Source organism: Acyrthosiphon pisum, chromosome A2 (assembly GCF_005508785.2).
Source record: "Acyrthosiphon pisum isolate AL4f chromosome A2, pea_aphid_22Mar2018_4r6ur, whole genome shotgun sequence".
Lineage (NCBI taxonomy): Eukaryota > Metazoa > Arthropoda > Insecta > Hemiptera > Aphididae > Acyrthosiphon > Acyrthosiphon pisum.
In genome coordinates, this window is record NC_042495.1 from 42239037 (window position 1) to 42261717 (window position 22681).

Consider the following 22681-nt stretch of genomic DNA (forward strand, 5'->3'; position numbering starts at 1 on the left):
TATTGGTAATTAATGTATTCAATCGCATGACTTTGGATTTTTCTATTTTTTTTTTAATTGTACCCAGTGGACGTTTTAATAATACTCTTAATGTAATTATGAAGTCAATACAATTATTTAATTTTTATTAGGATAAAAAACTAAAATGATTATGTAATAAGCATCTACCATGTCATAAACATATTTTTCCCTGGGGTTCTTGCATAGTTAAATGCCTCGCAATCCGAATGTCTAGTTACATAGCTGCTTTTTTATCGCGTAATGCTTAAAAAGCACACTCATAATAATATACGCCCTTTCTTGTGTTAAATATGGTATTAATTTAATTTTAAAATATGTCAAGTAATCACAAAAGATGTTTGTTTTTGTTTTTAGTAGAAGACATGTTGTTTTAAATTTAACAGGGCTTTTTAATATTATATTCCAGTAAAAAGTAAATTCACTTCTGTGAAAAACTTAAGGTAATCCCGATGTCTAATAAACAGACAAGTTATGTTTTAAAATTTAAATATAGGGATATAGAATATTAATTATATTATAAGCTCGCGTGTGGTTTATTATAATATTAATTGATTATAAAATAATATGAGAATCTTGTAAATTCGCCAAAACCTAGTTTTCTGCTAGCTTTATAGGTATTATAATGTACGACTTTTCAGAATAAACCATTCTTACTTGGTTTGTTACTTAGAACTAGGGTGGTGTTCACAATAATATTATAAAATTAAATGAACATTATTCATGTCAAATATTACATAAATTAATATATTATATTGAACAATTCGTACTAAACAATAATTATTAACAATATGTATATACCTAGTAAGGACGATAATATTATTACTCTGTGCAAATAAAAAATGGGTACCTTGTACCTACCTAATAGGTATATCAACATTAAAATTAAATGCAAATAATCAAGTTTGCTTACTGTGGCTGTGTATTATTTAATATTGTTGTCATAAGTTATATTTAATTTTGTTTCATATCACAACAGTATTTTTAATGAATATTATATCAACAATGAGGTATTTTTAAAGATAATTTTTCAAGTGCATTGCATGATGCGATCGTAGTGTGCTTGCATCTACACGTCTAAAGTACGAGCTACCATACTGGAATAAATAATTACCTAAGTATATATTATCTTAATATAATCTGATGATAGCTCGAAAAACATACGCATAACGATACCTGTATCATATTTAAAGGTCAATGTCAGTTATCTAATTAAACTAATTAAAACACTACGTTGAATCCAATTAATGAAATCAAATTACTAAGCGTGATTTGAACAAAATTATTTGCAACGTATTATTAAATAATAAAGTAAAGATCGTGTTCGTTTTTATGGAGAGAATGTCAAGTCTCAGAAGTAATTGAGTTTTACGATTTTTTTTTATTATTAAATTCGATGTCATACCTTCATCAAAGGAGTTAAATGTTTCAAAATGATTGGGTTATATATTGTTATTTGATTATTTTAATACTTAACTAAACTTATCAAAGAATATTTTTGAAATTATCGTAATGTTTTTTACTGATATCTCAATATAGTATATTATTATATTATGTAGTTGCTGAATATTAATTTATAAAAGTATATCAAATAAATTTACGTATAATATATTAATCTAAGCTCTAACTGTTTTCCAATATAGCCTTATATTAAAAGCTTGTTTTTATTTTATATAAATACATCTTGTTTATTAAAATTGTACTTTCATACAATGAAAAACATTATTTTGTCAACATAAACTATTATATAGATGTAATTATTAATAAGTACAAATTACATTAAATAAATATAAATGTTATTTCTGTCTAAAATCTATTAAGTTGAATGTTCAGTGTTCATTGAACAATTTAATTATCTTCATTTCATGAAAATGGCTTATAATAATATTTTTCTGGTTTCGTACAAGAACTATGTGTTGTATCATTTGTATCACAGATCCCAACCACGCGTAATGACCTATTTCGTCAAATTTTGTTAATATGTTAGGTATATCCTTCATTATTACAAAATACTTGACATTTATGACTTTTTATAACGGTTCACAATAAAGAGTAAAATTGTAACTATTAACGATCTTTTTTATCCATTATCATACGTTATCAACAAATAACTAGAGTATAAAAACACTTCAATGTATCAACATTATTAAAAAAAAACTAATTAGATCTTTAAATAGAGGATAATTTACATTATGAAAAGAAAATATAAATATCACATGAGAATTAATTATTATTAATATACAATAAAATATAAAAGGATAAAGAGCAAAACTGTATTAATAATTTAATTTATTTAAATTTATTAAAAATCAAACAGTTTTTTTACGCAACTTCTGTATTTATTAGCTAAGTTCGTTTTCCCATTCATATTTAAACAATAGTATCGTATAATAAAAATTAAATTTACAGATTTATTCAACTTAAAATGTATCTTTGGATTATGACGTAGCTGATGTATATTTCTGACTATAAGCCTTTAAGAACTATTAGATTAAGAAATACTATAATATATTATATTAAATTACAAATATTCTATTAAAATATTAGATCAGATTAAATATGGTTAAACTGAAATTAACATAATGATATCATAATTAATCATTATTTAAATCGTGAAAAAAATAGAAAATTAAAAATAAATATACAAAACATAGGTACATATTATACATAATATTATATATTATAAAAATACAGGACTAACAAACACGAGTACCTACCAATTTTATTTTTCTGTTAATATTTTGTCAAATTACCAAAAAGAAAACAAATTTATACACCGATTCACTATAGCTGGTTACCTATAATAGTGATATAGCAAAGTAATTCAGATAACCAGTATGCCTCTGCTCGTCAGGTATTTTATATTATAATTTCTAAACAATAAATTCATATAATTACATAAATCACGAATTACCAGTTTTTTTTCATCAAATTATATAGTCTGTTGGATTTTTGTCTACATCGTTAAAACAAATATATACTTACTTTAGTATATTATTATTATTGTAAAAATTACATAAAAGTTAATCATCAATAAACGTATTTCTTTATGTTGAAATAGAAAACAAACTTTATAGTCAGAAAACAGTGCATGAAGATAAATTATTTTTCAAATCGAATGTAATGGCGTATTTATTTATTATAAGCTGTAAATCAATCATGTCTCTCATAGTATTTGACATTTTAAAAATCACAAGTAAAAAACTATGGTAAGCTATATATAAGATGCAATAGAATAGATAAATCACTATAGGATAAAGTCATCTGAATAGTAATACGAATCGCACACATAAAACTATTATCATTTTAGATTTTGAGTGATACAAGGTGTATTGATTTTACAAGTGTTTTTTTAAAACGTATTGATTAATAAATCATTAAATGTAAAGTTTATAAAACCTTTTAAATATTGTTTATAATATAATGTTCTAATTATATTGTATAAAATAAAACCAGAATTTATTATTGTGGTCTGTAGGTTCGCGAATTGCGATTACCGCAATTTAATTTTTATCTACTACATATTTATTTATTCCTAAATGTATAGGTACCTACCAAAATAAGTAAGTAAGTAACCAATAAAATATTATAAACGTTATTCATTTGAAACACTTGAAACAGGCAATACAATAAATATGATATGTTGTTATTTACTAAATTTGTACCTATATAACAATTTAAAATGTCGATTAATGATTTTAACTGATCTTAGTAAAACTATATTTTCTATTTTATACAATTTACAATTTTAAAATAATACACATTCAATTTATATTTAATAATGTAACAAATTATGTTTGATGTATATTGAATTGTTAGTAATGTAAACTATATTTAGAACCCTTAAGTATAGCCGTACAGATAAAAACAAATAGATATAAAATATTAACATTCTTATAAACAAATTAATTATAGGTACTTACAAATTATATTAAATAACATATATTTTATATAACCTAGTTAAATAAACAACCGAATAAAACTAACATAGTAATATTCCTCTTCATATGTTATTATGAAAATTGTGAAAAGTTTTACTTGTAGGGTTGTTATAAAATAAACTTAATTTTCAAGAAAATATTTTTAGAATTATAACATGAAGGGTAAAAATCTAAGAAATTAAATCTTCAAATATTATATTATTATTGTTATACTAACATATTTTTTTTTTTTTTAAATTATAGTATGTCAGTATTAGCATTGAATTTATATTTGTAAGTATTATCAAACGTAGTAGGTAGGTACATAATATAATTGTAACGTAACATATAATATACGTTACAATTTTTTTGAAATACACTAGACATTTTGTTTTCTTATCATGGCCTTAATTCAATACTAAGTACTAACATTTATTATTATGTAGTATATTAACAACTAAGCGCAATGAATATATACATTATTATTGTACATAATCACTAATAAAATCAATTTAAAAAAAATGTAGTACCTATACATATTGTTATAGTATTCAATAACAAAATCCAAAAATATTTTCGTATTATTCATAGTTTTACAGAGACAAGAAAAAAATTTAATTTTATTCACTGTACAGATAAAAAATGTTTTAGCTTCAAAAGCCTTTTAGACCCATTTTTGTATCACGCACTATTCCTTCTATCTCATTATATTTAGTGATACCTCCTTGTAATTATCCACCCCTAGCATTGTAAGATCTTTTGTGACTTTATATTAGACCATCGTTGTTTAGATCCACCTAAGGGCCTCTTTCCTTGTGGTTTCCAATTCAGTACTATTCTTTTGCGTTAGTGTTAGTCCTTGGTACGCGACCTAACCAACTTAATCTTTTGGCTCAAATTACCATAGTTATGCTTGATTCTTCAAAGACGTTATATTATATTTCTTCGTATTTTGATCTTATCTCGTGTTTTATATTATCTTTGAGTACAATTATTCATTTTGAGTCCAAATATCCTCCTTGGAAGTTTTGTTTCTAATATTGCCAATCATCTCTCGATCTCTAAAGTCGAGTCCTTCAGGTACTTAATTGACTAAAATATTATGTTGTTATGAACAATTTAACTAAGCCCTTAAACTGGGCAAAGATCGAGACGCACCATGTTTATTGACGACCGTGGTTCATTGTTTTTTTGAAGAATTCCAAAAGAAGAGCTGTTGAGAGGGCAGCCCTTATTGTATATAGTATCGCCTAGGGTTTATAATATGTTAGAACCTATATTCTATAATTGTGATGTCTAGGTTGAGATTACACGCAGATCGACCGTCAGTGTAGGCGTATATATGATCATGTTGTACACGTATATCGTATATGTTATAATATCTTACATTATATTATAGCTGACGGATTACTATAGCAGACGGTTATAGCGTACAACTATTTTCTAGCACAATAAATCAAAATATATCGTTTCTACGGCGTGCAAAACCGTCTGTCGAATTAAAATACGTAACGTACGCGTATCCTAATGGTAATTCTATATGTGCGTGATAAATACTCACGCGAGCTCATCGACCGACCTGCAACGGATCGTAAGTTGTCTGTTATCCAACTCGCTCGATTTCATTAAGCCTGCGACGGCGGAGACGCCGTCTCGTGTGAGTTACACACGCGACCCGCTCGTCGCATGATAATATAATATATTATACCTATTCTAAATACTTAAACGCGTGTTATAATTTATACGCGTGCGTGGATTCCATGTGGACGTTTGTCGGTGTTTTATCACAAGAGATCGAGAACGGTCGCGCAGTGAACCGGCGGCGGGTGGTAGCTCTTGGTATGCATAATATATTTTATTATCATTATTATTGTACACGATGCCCGACGTAATGAGTGTTCGCGGCGTTGTTTCGAGAAACTCGGAAAGAAACGGAATATATAGGTACCCGAGTATACATAATAATGTAACCAATGCCGTAGCCAAAAGCCACCGGGGTACGTGCCCCTCCCCGAAATCTTTTTTTTGTTTTTTTTTTTAATTATTGGTTATTTTGCCATTTTTCAGGCAATAAAATATATAATAGGCATTAACATTTTAATAGTATTATCAGATAAAACCATAATAAATAAATAAATTATCATCTAGACCAATTGTGGTTAGCAGCCGTGTAAAGTCATCCTAGATAACTACAACAGGAATTCCATTTTTTTTTATCCACAATTAAGTACATGACTTGCTTTCTTTTTTCGATAAAAGGTTTAATATATCAAATTCAAACATTTTAATTTCACTGTCTTGCTTGTTACCTTTTTAGGTCTACAGTAGTAGTAGGTACATTCATTTTGATGGTGTCTTATGATTTTATACAGATCATTTAAATACAATTGTACGCTCATTTTACATTCTTGTTAAAAGGAGCGTTTGAGTTATTATTTCAAATGAAATGGAAAACGGAAAAGGCAGTGCCAAAAAACCCACTATAGAATACTGAATACATTAAGATGTTGCCTTCGAGATTGTATTTCCTAAAGTAAATATTGTTAAAACATTATTAAAAATATACTCACTTAAATTTGACAACAGCTTCAGCAAAGAAAAACTTTTCTGGTCTGTCTATTATATGTTTGGCACAAATTAATATGCATATTGACATTGAAATAAATATAGAAAAATTATTGATTAATTTGCCTCCAATAATGAAACGCGTTTAGATTTCAACATTTGACTTGATTATTATTTTATATTCAATGTTATACTTGTATTACTTTTTCAAACATGAGTTTTAATTCTAAAAAATATTAGTTGTAAAAATAGTGCGCCCCCCTCACTCCAATAAAAAATTCTGACCACAACAACTAAGGTTCTGAATATAATAACAATTATTAATAATACGCGTACGCACCTTCATATGACGAAGAGTTTTCCAGGATTCTTGCGCCGACTGTGTTGTAGTGATCTATTGGATACACCCAACTTTTATAATTTACGTCACATCCACTTCTTGCAAATTAACCATAATATAGTGAATAATGTTTATTTATACGATAATTTGATGATAGTTAATATAGTGTCCACTTCTTCACAAAACCCAAATTATAAAATACAAATGAAGTTTTCATGGAATGGATAGATTTTATCCAGCAATGTGAAACATCTTACGTCTAAACATCTAACATCTCCACTGTTTACGTGTAATCCTGATATTTATGATTATTTCAGAGTAGGTACTAGCATAACTGTGGGTATATACTTATTAAAATGCTGGATTATTTAATTTTCTTAATAAATGTAGTAATGCTTACGTGTTATTATTAAAAAATAATAAATTGTATTTAATGAGTTTATTTAAAACAATTGTGAATATCTGAAATTTGGAAAACTCTATCCATTTCATGAAAAGTCATTCCGTTTTGAGGAAACAAAAGATTTCATTTCATAAGTATACAAAATGATTATGCGTTTCGTGGATAGATGAAAACGATCATCCGTTTCGAGTAATAAAAAAAATGTACACCTAACTCTAGTTGATATTATGGTTACTGTTCGTGAATTAGACGTTCGAACTTCGTGAAAAGAACGATTTGAATCTGAAAATGTGAAACCAACGCAAGTGACGCCCGGATAGAACCTGTAGGGGAGTTACCACGAGTTTAGAAGAACCAACCAGCTACCAAAGTGTATAATATAATAATATTATATTACCCTAATAACGCCTTAATCTTGTTATACTATTAGATTATATCGCCATTTAGCGGCTTGTACGTTTACCGGTCGGCGGCGTACCTCCATGCGTATAATAATATTATTAAGAAATAATAGAATATAAAAACACAAACCGTTTCAAAACGCAAATCCACGCACTGCTGTACAGCAACAACAATAATATGTATATAAATATAATAATATAATAATGATGCTATTATTACTATTATTATTATATAGTTGTACACACACCCCCTTTAATATAATGTATATAGTTACGTAAACATCGATACGAGTACCTGCGTCGGGCTGCGTCAACCAGTAAGTCATATGTGTACCTATATCTACCTATATAATATAATAGGCACACTAGCTCGTATTCGTATATGATGTTATTATGTATTATAAATACTGCACACGTTCACCGTCCGTGTATTAATAACAGTTGTTAGTAGTAATAGTTGTAATGGTCGTTGTAATAATGACAATACAATAAGCAATAACGAAACGCGTGCGAGTTTACAGAGTCGAATACCAAATCGGACCGCGACTGTCTCCTTCGGGCTTCGGCGGCTGTCGTCATATTTAAAATGCGAGCTGCGTATTGTCCAATCGTCGAGAACGCGACAACGACGACGACGATATAATTTGTCGGGCACGTATGCGACTACAGTCGTGTTTTTTTTTTACTGCACTATAGTAATATATACGTATGACCTATCGCAACAGGTCATTATTATTTATATAATATAATAATAAATTATATTATATGATATTGTATTATGTATATATATATATATAAATTGTGTAAATGTAAATATAGGTATATATGTATTGAATAAATTCCGGTGAATAGTAATAATATAGCATGAGAGAGTCTAATAATATCAAAATACTTATTCATAAATTAAATTACGAAAAAATAATATCGGAAAAATAAAATAATATGTAAACTTTATAATATAATGTTATAATATTATTATTTATTACAAGCTCAAATATTTGTTTTAAAAAAACATGCTCGAGTAAGTGATCTTATATAAACATTTATTTTTTGAGATCACGATACATTATTGATCCAATAGCATAATTTATTCATTTTAAGAAATATTTATTTATATTTAATATTTTTTTTTGAAGTTATATTTATTAGCTTGCGAATCAATATTGTGTATGCCTTCAAATGTCAGTTAATTATACAATAATTTGAGCACAAATATAGTGGGCAACTAGGCAAGTACTAATTTTAGTCCAATTTCGCTTACTTCCCATATTTTCTTGAGACTGATAAGTGATAAGTTACCAGTTATAAGTTACTTAAATTTAGTGATAACGCAAAGTGGATATATAGATATATAGATATATATTCACCTTGTGATAACGTCACCAATAAATTCGTGTTTATTTTTCTTCATTGTTTCTTCTCCAGTTCTCCCTAAATTTGTGAGGCATACAGTAGATACTAATGCGTATGATAAATTAATACCTATACCTTCGTAAATTCTGTTTAACTTTTCTGTGTCCTATTTGACTTTAATTATTTCTATTTTATTTAACATTGAGTATTGACACTATATGGTATTATTAAAATAAGTATGATGACACAGTTTAATATATTATGACGTGATGTGCCACAGTACCTATTACGTATTCAGAGGATTCGAAGATTCGCTGAAGTGGGATGCGCTTTTACGATGTGGTTAAATCGCTTTTTTCAACGTGTGGGCCTTAAATATACAATGCTAGTGACATTAAGAAACTTGTTTTCACAAGAAGAATATATTCCTTTGTGAAATAAAATTATAAACTTATTGTAATAATTTTAAAATCATAGAAACATATCAGTAGGTACCTATATCATATATATATATATTATGAAAGAATCCCCTTTTTTTCAAAATGCATATGTTAAACACATATTATTAGAAGCAAAGAATTCGTCTCACGAGTCACGACATTAACCAGATTTTTTTGTACTTTGAAATTATCGTAGTGAAAGTCCTAATGATGGTATTTTTTACTTGATTTTTTTTTATTTCGAAGAGACTGTAGATGGTAGTAACGAGTTCATTTTAAAAACAATAACGGACTTTTGACACAACAATATATCCCTTTTTATGGTGAAAATAAAGATAAAAACGTTTAAGCACGGATTTATATTAAAAAGGATAGTAAGGGCTAATAATTGTATAATGTATACATGTAATATTAATACATTGCGTATATTACATAATATACAGTCTATTGCCAACACCATTCGATGAGTTATTCTTGTCCGGTTCAGACCTATCTTAACCCCGCGTCTTTGGCGAGTCTGATGACACAAGGCATCTTAGGACTCGCGTGCTCTCCGTGAACCGTAACGGTGCGTAACGTAATGAATAATGATATTTTAGGCGCGGGCTACACTGCTCCGGCCGCTGCCATCACGCCTGTCGGACAATCTTTTAAAAGTTAATAACTTAGAAAATGATTTAAAAGACGAAGACACTTCAATACAATAAATAGTTTGATTACAAATAAAAGAATTTAAAAAAAATATTTATAGATATTAGGTAGGTATCTTGAAATGTTTATCTTATAATTAATCAGCTGAACCGATTTTTTTATCATTTTCATGTCTCAAATTATTTTTGTAAGATATTTTACACCGTATTATTTGGTGTAGGTAACTAAAATCATATTTTATAATTTTCTTTGTCAAGATATTTGAATATCTGTTGGGTATTTAAATCGCATAAAGAAAAGTATTATTTCATATAAGCACCTACAACAAATCATAATATTTTTTTTATTCTACGTGAAATCGGAAATAAACACATTAGAAAGAAAAAAATATTTGAATACTATTATATTCGATTTTAAATACAGCTCTGTTTTGGGAAAGTATTTGAATTACTTTGTTCAGGTAGGTACTTGTTTCAAAAGTATTTAAAATATAAACTTAAAAATTATTTGAATACTTTTACTCAAGTACATACTTAACAACACTGCGAATGGGGAGGGGTCGTATCCGACATAATATTATTTGCATACAGGTAGTAAAATATGCCGGCGGCCCATTATTAATCGAGGAATCGAGCAGTTGGTTGCCCCAACCCTCGCATCGACCCGTTCATCACGAGGGTCGCCGAAAAATTCGTCACGCGGTTCGATACACACTGCTGTTAATTTTTTCGACGGTGCGAGGTGCTCGACCGGAATTTACTTTCAGTCCCCGTATAAAATTATATCATTTTATTATTATACCAACCGAATGGCTAACGTCAACGGATTTCCTGTGCACTATACGGCGAATTAATATTAACCTATCAAATACTCCCAAGTCTGAAATACCTATTAGGAAGGTACCACCGCCGTCTGCACACGACCATCATACGTAAGTACGTAACGACGTTACAATATTATTATGTTATTGTGCAGACGGACAGAGACGGACGGACAGACGGCGTCCACCGCCGCCGGACGAATCGCAACACACACTGCCGCCACCGCCTCTCGACCGCATAGCGTGCGTGCGCTGTGCCGGGCGCGTGTCACACGCTAAACCGCTCAGTCCGATTCGCCGCAGTCCGTTACAATATCACGTCTGGACAATAGCTCCTCGTCGGTCGCGAATACGATCCACGCTACTTAAAAAAGCACATCGTCGTCGTTTTGCCCAGGCGCGCGCACACACAAACACGCAAACACACACACACACACACACACACCCACGACCGCCCACACTGTATACAAGACTTGACTTGATACTCGCGGTAAGTGTGGCCGCCGAACCATTTCGGAATTTTTAACGCGGTTTTTGGTTCTTCGCTATATACGTGTATTATAATATTATGTTTGGTGGTCGGGTCATAATGTAATATTATTATTATTATTATTATTATTATTGGAACGAAACAACTGCAGGGGTCATTGAGAAGGGTTTTACAATATTGTATGGGTATTTATTAGATTTTAGATAAGTGTACCTATATATTGTTATTATGTGCACAGTCGAATTAATACATAACATAATATCTCAACTGTATCTCAACATTATCCCTCTACGACATCGAGTTATCGCGAACAGACTGTTTATATTTAAACATAGTATACGTACCTTTACCTATAATCGCCAACCGGTAAGCTCAAATCTCAGAGGTGCTATATGTGTGCTTAGCACTCTGGATTCTAGATCTAAAACCGTGAATTCGATAATAGAACTTATTACATTATGATATATTACTACCTATTGTCTTGGATAGTATACCCGCATTTGTTCCCATATACGATTATATTTTCAGTTTACGACACTAAATATTTTATGAGACATATGTTATATTTTACCCTGCGATTAATTGCCTTTGATAGCGAGTTAATATCTATCTTTTTTGAATCTTTTAAGGAAAGCTCAATTCTTATTATAGGTCATATTTTGGCATCTCCTGTATTTTTAATAATATCATACTTCTCTATGATTTTTGACCAATAAAATATATCTAAAATATTGTATAAATAGATTTTTACATTATATATTTTACACGTCATGTGCTCTGCATATTTTTCTCGATACTTCAGCATATCAATTATGTACGCGTGCATTGTTATAACATTATAAATATTACTCTGTTACATATATGCTACTGTCTACTGAACTACTACTGATGAAAATCACCCACTGACTTTTACCCAAATATTAACTTCTATCATTTATTTATTAACATATTTCCTCTCTTTGCTATTTTGGATGGAAAGTGTGTTCCAAAAGATGCACATGATCCCATAATAATATAACATATTGTAGATTGGGGTCTATCGACTGTTAATTAAAGAGTCTTTTTGATTTTTCACAATAATTTATATCTATACATTATGCATAAGGGAAACTATTCGACAGCCGTGTTAGAAGGTTTTTGAAAAACATTTCAAAAAATCCCCCTAGATCCGCTCGCGGTATTATTTTTCCATTTACTAAACTAATATTAATATTTAAGATTATCCAAGTAAGACACTGTAATAAGAAACGATGAATTATTATTTATCATATTACAAATATTACAGCGAGCGCCGTATGAGTGTTTGCAAGTAATAAGGAATAACAATAAACATTTAGGTAATATGATGTGTACTACACTACTACTACAGTAGTACAGTCTACAAGATGGGTTATGTTTCGTTACGTGATACGCTGCAGTTATTTCAAAATTAATTTATTAAAAAGCATATACAGATAAGTTCAAATTGTCCACGCCTATCGAGTTATTAAAGTACAAAATCATGTTGAAGATGTTTAACTTTGTGTTCTCTAAATTTGATAAGCAAAATACAAACACCTATACAGTCCTCACTGGCTACTTATAACTTATTAGAGCTGCACTATATATCACAAACCCTATATATAACTATTTACTATTTTAGTCTTAAATATTTAGTTCTCCTTTATAACAAGACACATAGAGTGTATTGAACATTGTGCTATTGTTTAGTTTGGACGTTTGTATGACCGTTACTTATATATTATTATTGTGTTTTGACTTTTGATCAATAGTGCCTACTTATAGTAAGAGTCTCCGTTTCGTAAATTATAATATTATGACATATTGTTTGTATTCTAATCGTTATTATATAATCATTTTTAATAACATAAGTAGTTTATTTAACCATAGAATAATATTATATGCACTTAGGACTGTATAAATCACATATAAGTAGATTATAAGCCCGAGGTAGTGTACCTATACATTTCTTTTCTTTTCATGTTTGAATAATTGTATAGAAAAACTAATAGTGTTGATCCCGTATGTGAAATTGCGTTATAAAAACTGAAAAATGTTGTGCTTTTGTATTAATATAAATAATATAAATCTCTCTGTTGCTTTTTTTCGTAAATGTGATGGAGTGGTCAAATATATTATGAATTTTATTGATATAGGTACGTCGTAAGTACTAAAATTTAAAGTAGCCTTTATCGAGTGATTTCATTGAACATTAATCACATTTTATTTTATATATAAATCTATAATAATATGTATTTTAGTTAATTTTTAAGTTGGTATATCATATTATTACATATTATTACACGAACAATTGTATTGTTAGGTTTTAGTTTACGATGTGATTGACATGGAATAACATTTTTTTTTATAACAAATAAATAAATATACGTATACTATCCTACGGCTATACATACTTATATTTAACACAATTACGGAACAATAAGTATGCCACCTGTTCAGAAAAGGTATAATGATATAGTTTTATTTCAAATATCTTGTCATTCGCTATAATATTTGAGTCCAATTAGCTTATTCAAATGTTATTTAAACTTAAAACTATTATTATATTACATATTTTCTTGTTTAATGTATATATACATATATATATATATATATATATCATGCTTTATATGAGATGCCGCAATCCAGCATCTTCTATGTGTACTAACAGTCAATTTAACGTATGTTTACTTTAATACGCCAACTACTACACTAGGACTTTAAACCTCAAAATATGTTTGAACATACAAAATAATGTACGAAATTCCAGATTAAGATTTCGGAATTTCGAAATTTCGAAGAAAAATCTGCTTATAATACGTACATTTATTAATCTTATAATATAACATATTATAATAAAATGTATATGCTACGTATACGTTTTGAGCGTGTATAATTTAAATAATGTTTAGCATTATATAATTTATTATATATTTTACTCTTTTATATAGTTGTTGTAGAAGGTTTTACAATTTTTGGTTAATCATTTATGTGGTCAAAATAATGAATAAGTAATATATTTACAATTGAAAATGTATTTACGATTTTATATATTATCCTTGTATAATATAATATACAACAGTGTATTTATAACAAATAACGGTGAACGACTTTCATCAAATCGCTTATAAATTATATAAGATTAGGTACCTATCTCAACAATTTTATGCACAAATTTTAAAGAGCATGTTTACTATCTGAAATGTTGTTTCTCAATCGGTACATAATAAGTAAATATTCTTTGGATTGTAATCTATTTATTCATATTATACATTCAGTTTACAAAGTGCTTCATTGAAATATATACCTAATTAATTAAATAACACGAATATATTTATACTGCAGTACACTATACGCAATAATGAAATATGAAGTATGTATACGGATTTAGTTCACTTCCATAACTATATGTAGATAGGTATATTTGAACCTAAATGTTTGAAACATATTTCCCGATACAGTAATCTGTAATAAAAAAAAATTGTTATACAAGCTATATAGGTACAATATATTTATTAAGATCGATACATGCGATTTATGAATTCGTTTAGACCTCCATGTAAGATTATTATTTTATAATTGTGTGTGAATACTTTTTATGGCAATGGACATCACTGATTCTTGTTAAGTAAAAATCCCTTGACCTCGGTCTACGTTGATGTACTGAATGACCATAATAATATTATGTCTTATCAGTGGCCCGAATCATCCATATTCCCTCGTTTTCCCTTGACGCTCGTCACTGCAAGCTTAGTAAACGTAAGTAATTTAGTTTAACATCAATACCTTGAGTACAGTGCAAAGGTCTCGAGAACCTTGTGCTGACAGCCACAGTATTAGTGTAATTTATTTGACGCCCAAGTAATTAATACGTAATAATAATATTCTTAAAAAATAATAATAATAATCTTTATCAAAATATAAACACAATACAATTTTAAAATCGCATAAAAGACGCCAAACATTATTCTCTCTCCTTGTTTTTCTTAGAATCTTAAATTATAATATTATAATTTCAAAAACCACTGTATTTATCAGGTCGACTTTATACATTTATAATAAATCAGCGGTAGTCTGGCTAATGGCCAAGGAAGACGGACTACAAACGCTGCAGTTAGGGTTCCTGAAGATTTTTTTGTATGGACCCGTATCTTTTTAATATTAAATAAAAAAGACTTTGGCCGTCATTTAGTTGGAACGTCTTAAAGAAATCTTATTTCAATTCAATATTTGTAAGAATTATCAACCAAAATTCATATTTGTATAAATCATAATCGAATACATTAAACAGTTACAGAGAAAATTACATGCGCAATTAGTTTAATAATTGCCAATAATAATTATCTACAAGGAATCTCATCAATCAGTATCAATTTACATATTTATATAATATGCATAATATAATACAATAATATGTAGATATAATCATATTAAATAATATCTACGTATGTATATAATATTAATTATTATACAATATACACTTTCATATAATTTCATCTGCTGATTAAACTGCGAGTATAATTCATAAATAATAGGTAGTCTAATGTTCTTAACTTTTTTTTTTTTATGTTATCAATTTTTCCTGACTAAGGTATGTAAACCTAGTATTAACTACTACTAGTATACAGAAGATAAATACATTTTTTAACATTAGGAATAAAAGATAACAAATTATATAATGATATAATAATAATGAAATAGTATTAAAACAATAATAATAGTGTTACACTCTAATATAAATGACGAATAACTATGCATTACAGGTGTATTTTTTTGTTGATAAATTATATATATAAATGTATATTTTTTTTATTATAATATAATAAAAAAAATATACATTTTTCAAATATAAATTATGTTCTCATATTATAAGAACATAATTTGGGAACGTTTGAGCCGGCGAAAGGTTGGCTTGTTATATTTTATATGTCATCAATAAAAAAACCTCATTTCAGGATTTTAGATCCCTTATATAAGTATTTATTTATATCGTCTTAACATGTACCTAATTTGTTCACATTGTTATGATTTGTGATATATTATATAGGAATCCGACTGTTTTAACGTTATCCTCATATTAGTGACAATCGATAACGGGTCAAGTGTCAATGTTAATCGCACTTTACACCCTTCAACTATTGTCATTTATTTGCATTTCACTAAAAAACGATCAGTTCGTTTTGTCGTATTGTTTTGTATTTTATACGATGATCCGCTTCAAAAGCATTTGAAGACAATACACACCATTGTTCAAAAGGTGCATAATACTCGAAAAAAATAATCATCGTGCCATTTAGATAAGTCACGATAAAACCCATTCCAATCCGTCCATAATATTAAGTCTATATTTTGTGCGATTCACGAATTATATTGTAATGAACCCGACTTGTCTATCGTGACTCGTTGACCGTTTTACGTCCCAAACAAGTTGTTATTTAATAATCATTACCCGTGCGTTTGTCTTTGAAACTAGGATAAACATCTTGAGCAGAACACATGGCCGTATAGTCTTATACAAGAAACAATTAACCGTGTGTTTTCCATGAGAAATATGCGTACAAAATTGAGAATAGTGAGCTCATCTTAATGTTGGCACACGGATAGAGGACAAGTCCGTAGAGTGTGCATAGAGTCTGCCAAGCGGGGGCGTTAGTTAACTTGTTGTCGGAAGTTTATTTTCAAACCTGATTATTACGTAAGCACTTCTTTGCTTTCAAACTACATACTAAATTAACAAGATAGGCATAGGTATACGAATGCAATGAACATATACTTATATTATGCTGCAAACAATTTGACTTTTCTGATGTATCTATATATAATACGTAAGACAATTTATGTTCATAAAATAATTTTAAAAACGTTATAATAAACGAAAAACTTGTATTTGTTTTATATTTTTTTACTATACAGAGAATAGTTTGAATAATATCATCTACTTACTTAGGTATTTACATATTATTATTATGTGTATACCGATTTAGGTATGTTAAACAATTTAATTTATTATATTTCTTGTTGCGATTAAGCTAAACTTAATCACTAAAAGTAATTATCACAAGTAGGTTTAACATCTAAAATCTAAAAGTTTTGCTGTGTTCATAATTTAATGAAGAGCAATGTGAACAATTATTTTTGTAAATAAATAACAAACAAAACCTGACGGTTTTAACATTTAGGTACGGTTTTGTATGTATGTGTGTGTGTGTGTGTGTGTGTGTAGGTAATGCAGACAATATATAATACTATACATACCTACTTTCTCCCATTGAAAAATATGGAAACATGTTTAAATATATATTACATTAGGTACTATATTAAAATACTGATTATAGTTAAAACATATTAAACTTATGTCAATAATTTAATCAGTTTATTGCAAAAACAATAATTGTAATTAAATTCCATTCATATACCTAATGGTATAATTGCGTGCTAGTTTCAGTAATTGACAAATTTTAATGTATCAACTCAAACAATTATGAAATATTTAGGTGTAACATATATTTTAGTAATTATTATAATACAGTAAATATTGAACAAGACATTATAGGTACTTCATATCTATATAAGCGTGAATTTCATTGTTAAGAATTCTATAAGTCAATATTTATTTATTTGTAACTGCCAATGAACTAAATCAATATTATACTTCGTCTGTGAATTAAATTCTTAATGTTTAGTATTAATTTGTATTTATCCATGCCAAATAACGTGTAACTTTTTTTTTATTTTGATGTTAAACATTTTTCTGTATAATTGGTATTCAAATTAAGAGCAAATTAAATTGCGCGTTCTTATAAAGTTAGGTATTTTAATATTTCAGTAAGTTGAATTTCGTGCGGACGATTCAAAAAACACAACCAAATTATGCTATAATATATATTTTTTTGATAATATTATAAATAGGTATCTACATTAATTGTTTTTCAAAAGTTATTAACAATGTTTAAATTATCATAAAATATAATGCAATAAATATAATAATACTTATAATTATAAAATTATATGATTATAAAATGGTTAATACACATAGTAAGTGCACCTAATATAAGAAGTTAATGTAAATACTTAAATTTTGAACTATAATGGTAAAATGTTGTTTGCTAATAAAGTATTTCAATGACTCGAACCGTGTATTGTCGTACCTACCACTAAACTTATTTAGATGAAGTGTCTTTAACAAAACCTTCTTTCCCATAGCTTTCTACAGCTTATTTTTCAAACTTGAGATGGCCTTTTTGAACATTATTAAAACTTCAATAAATTTCTAAAATCTAAATAAAGGGTAAGGCCGCTACCTGCGCCAACCGCAACAGATATAATTTGACCATTTAATATAGTCTATAACTAGTTACTAGGTATAAGAAAACAAGAACAAAACTGGTTTCTATTTGATAAGTTTGCAACTAGGTTGTGACAAAATGGTATTGTCGTTTTTTTTACTTACCAAATTTGGATGCAGTCGTCCAACAATTACTTACTACTCCCATAAAATACTATTTAATTTGATTATATTTCAATAATAAATTGTGATAAAATATTGCATATTATTGTATAACAGGAAAACAAGTTCATTAATATGTTTCGTATTCGTATAACTTACGACCACCACCTTGTAAACCTCAGATTCACAGAATATTTAGAGTGGATTCCCTCACTATATTCTCAAAATAAATCAAATTTTTTTTAAACATTATTATTTTATATTATATAATTTACATTTTGTGTATTTTATAACTTTCTGGGTTATCCCATGATTTTTGAACTCACTAACTTGATTTTTAGATTGAAAGGTAGTTAAGTAAGTAAAGTGTTATGAATTATGATAAACTTGTAAAATTAACTTTTTTTGATTTATTTTAAGTATTAAGAAAATATGAACTAGTTAGTAAAATAAAATGTTAACATTCTGTGCATGCTGTTTATAGTATTATCACTGAATTACTAAAAACCCGATTAAGTCATAAAATATGACTGGAATTTTTATCATATTACTTATACCTATATTAAGTTATGATTATAGCATTCGAAAAACGATTTCCTCAAACCAGTATCAGTATAACATTGTCTGAAAAATAAAATGGGTAGATGTAAGTTGTGATAATCACTTAGAATTTTTTCGGAAATTATTTTTATAACATTTAAGACATGAGAAATACCAAACAAGACGAAATAAAATAATCAGTATCACAAATAATTTCTAAAAAGTATTGTATCTGAATTATACGAATAATAATTAGAAACATACGTTATAGCAGCAAAAACAGTTTGACAATATAAATTATAACCTACACATTACACATTTTATAATATTTTTAGAAATTTAGGAAAGTAATAAGACTTTATACTGATAAAATTAGTATAGGTACTTATTCAGTTCATTTTAAAGTATTTTTATATGGAATAATGATTAATTATTTAGCTATATTTATTTAATGTTAAGAATAAAAACTATGTCCATTTTTCTCTTCAAAACTCTGTTATAACGTATCTACGGTCTGATTGTTTTTTACAAACTGGATTTGTGTTTCTCTTAAAATCGATTATACGTTAAACGTATGGATTCGACATATAGTACCTATAGGTATACTTATTATACATAAATAAAATATAAATCAATTAACTATAGGTACTTTTCGTAACATTAATACTTTTCGAGATAATAACTGTTTTCTGTTAATAGATATTCCCTCTGTATAGTATTATAAATTAATTAATTATTTCATCATTGCACTTTTATAAGACATGTATGTACCTATATATTATAAACATTATAATAACAAGTTTATTTCAATTTTTTACAAGGTTATAAATCTAATCATACAAAAAAATAATGAATGTATCTAAATATTAATTTTGTTGATTTCGGAATTCAACTTTTCAAAAGCTATAGATGATGTCTGTCGGTGTCCGCCACTATTGTTCACTATAATACGGACTGAACCATCATAATATAATTCCTCATATTGAATAGATTCTCAACTATGAGCTGTTTCCTTGATATTTGAATGCTGTCTGAAACCGAACCCATATTAACCTACGTAATAATCTCCAATGAGCTTCATTGTTCTGGTGCATAACAGTATTAGCATCCAGTGTGTCGAAAAATCCTCATGGTTTTAAGTATTTGAGGTACAGAGGTCGTATAGTTGTACATAAATATTCTGAAACCATTGAACCACTTTATAATACAGGTCACGGGGTATTAAAAAATAAAGACCGTATGTCCGTATCATATAATATGCGTATATAATTATTACAATTGTTTTTTGGTATTAATTCAACAAATCTTTATCCTTACATTTGTAGATCGTACTATTATCTATTCTGTAAGTTAGGTACGCTTTATTTTATTTTATAAACAAATTATGCACGATAGAGACATTTTATTTTATAATTTTACAGCATGGAAAATTATTTGGATTTATTTTAATTTATTTATATAATTTAAAAATTAATATCCCCTGAACAAGGTTATAGGTATTAGGTTCTATATATAATTATTAGTTATTATAATTGTATCTGTACCAATATAACAACTAAATAGTCTTCAGTTCTCACATCACAACAATACGACATCGTGATATAATTTATTAGAACTGCCTATTATAATCCATTACCGTTTTTACTTATATTTCTCTTTTACTATATTTCAGATTTCTATATATCTGCCTACCTAGTAGGATATTATACAATATAATGCTCTACACTTCATTGTACACCAAATAGTTAGTTTACATCATACATTTGAAATGCAATTTAATTCTGTCTTGTACAGTTTATTTACACACGTATTGTAACTTGTAAGTAATAAAAGTAATAAAATAGGAACATTTTGCTGTTAAGTGATGGAAAAGGTTGTATAAAAAAAATAATATACAATAAAGTGTACTTAAAAAACGGGTGACAAAACCAATATAATAACCTAATTGGAATGCACTTATGTCCCTATACTTGCATTATACAAAAAATAATATTATTATAAACTGGTCTTCAATACAATGTGCAAAAAAAAAAGATAGACGTACCACAATGTTGTCTGAATATACGTATTCTATACACACGTGAGTAGAATAATTGGAATACGGTTTTGCAATATCTATTACCATTACGATATCTTACATCAAAATACGCGCAGACGATGATTCCGAGACGGTCGACCATATTATTTCTATCCACTAGATAATTCAACACACATAACACTGAACGTGCGAGAATAACGGTTTGCAGTTGGCTAAATATCGTGTGCTTGTATGTCAATATTATCACAAATCATTGTGTGGTCGTCGGTCGAATGCCAGTCACAAAATCTGCAGTCACAGCCAGTTCATATTATGATTATAGATACTTACAGCATTTAGGGGGAATCGTTTTATTACATTTTGTAAGATATATTATATGATTTGTAATCATGGCCATGGAATTAAAATTATATGACGTGCTTTGACGTGGAATGATTGTAATGCCTATCATAGAAAAACTACTATCGAGTAACGTAAAAACCACTTTTTAGATTTTAGTACAAGGGTTGAAGGGTCCTTTTTCTAAAAATCAAATTTTGTTTTCCTTGTGAACCATTGTTAAAAGATACCTTATCCAATAATATTATCCCGGTATGCCCACATGGCCTAGAGTACAACTGCTCCTTAACAATTACAGAGCCAAGGTTTTAGATAATGAATGTAGTATTTTTTTCTCGTTTTAATTGTTTATTATTTTGATGCGAATGTTTTTTGAGCCATAAGTATTTTAAAAATCTGATATTGTTTTATAATTGGAGTCCATTAGTATTCATTGTTTAACCGACGTTGTTTATTCTTTTATTTATACTGTACAAATAAATAATTATACACCCAAACGAAAATAAGCAATTAAAATTATAATTAATAAGGCCAACGAGATGGCACCGAGTAACTTGGTAAAATGCAAGAGAGGTACCTATATAAATTATACGCTACCTCACAAACATTAGATACACATTCTGCAATTTGATATATACTTATGCAAATAATATAATACAGACTATAAAATGAAAATTCTTTTGACAATTTTTTTATTTTGTAATTTCCTCGTTGCACGCGAGTCTTATCCCCAGATGGAAATGTATTTATTACCTGTTCATAAATTATATAATATGTTCTATAAAACTAGATATTTTCATGTATCACTATTCAAAGTTTTACATATACCACCACGAATTATTTACCAACAAAGTTTTCACTTTCTAATCCCTTGACAGATATCACTGACTTTGTTAAATGTAAGTTAGTTTTTGTT

The 22681-nt window shown here is 28.0% G+C and overlaps 1 protein-coding gene across 1 annotated transcript in view; it reads left to right on the plus strand.

Annotated features, from left to right (window-relative positions):
- Positions 1-11208: 11208 nt before the first annotated feature.
- LOC100575897 overlaps positions 11209-22681 on the plus strand; it is a 47261-nt gene continuing 35788 nt past the window's right edge. Inside the window, exon 1 of the mRNA XM_003240717.4 lies at positions 11209-11401. The gene's annotated coding sequence lies outside the window, so the exon portion shown is untranslated. The remainder of the gene's footprint in view (positions 11402-22681) is intronic.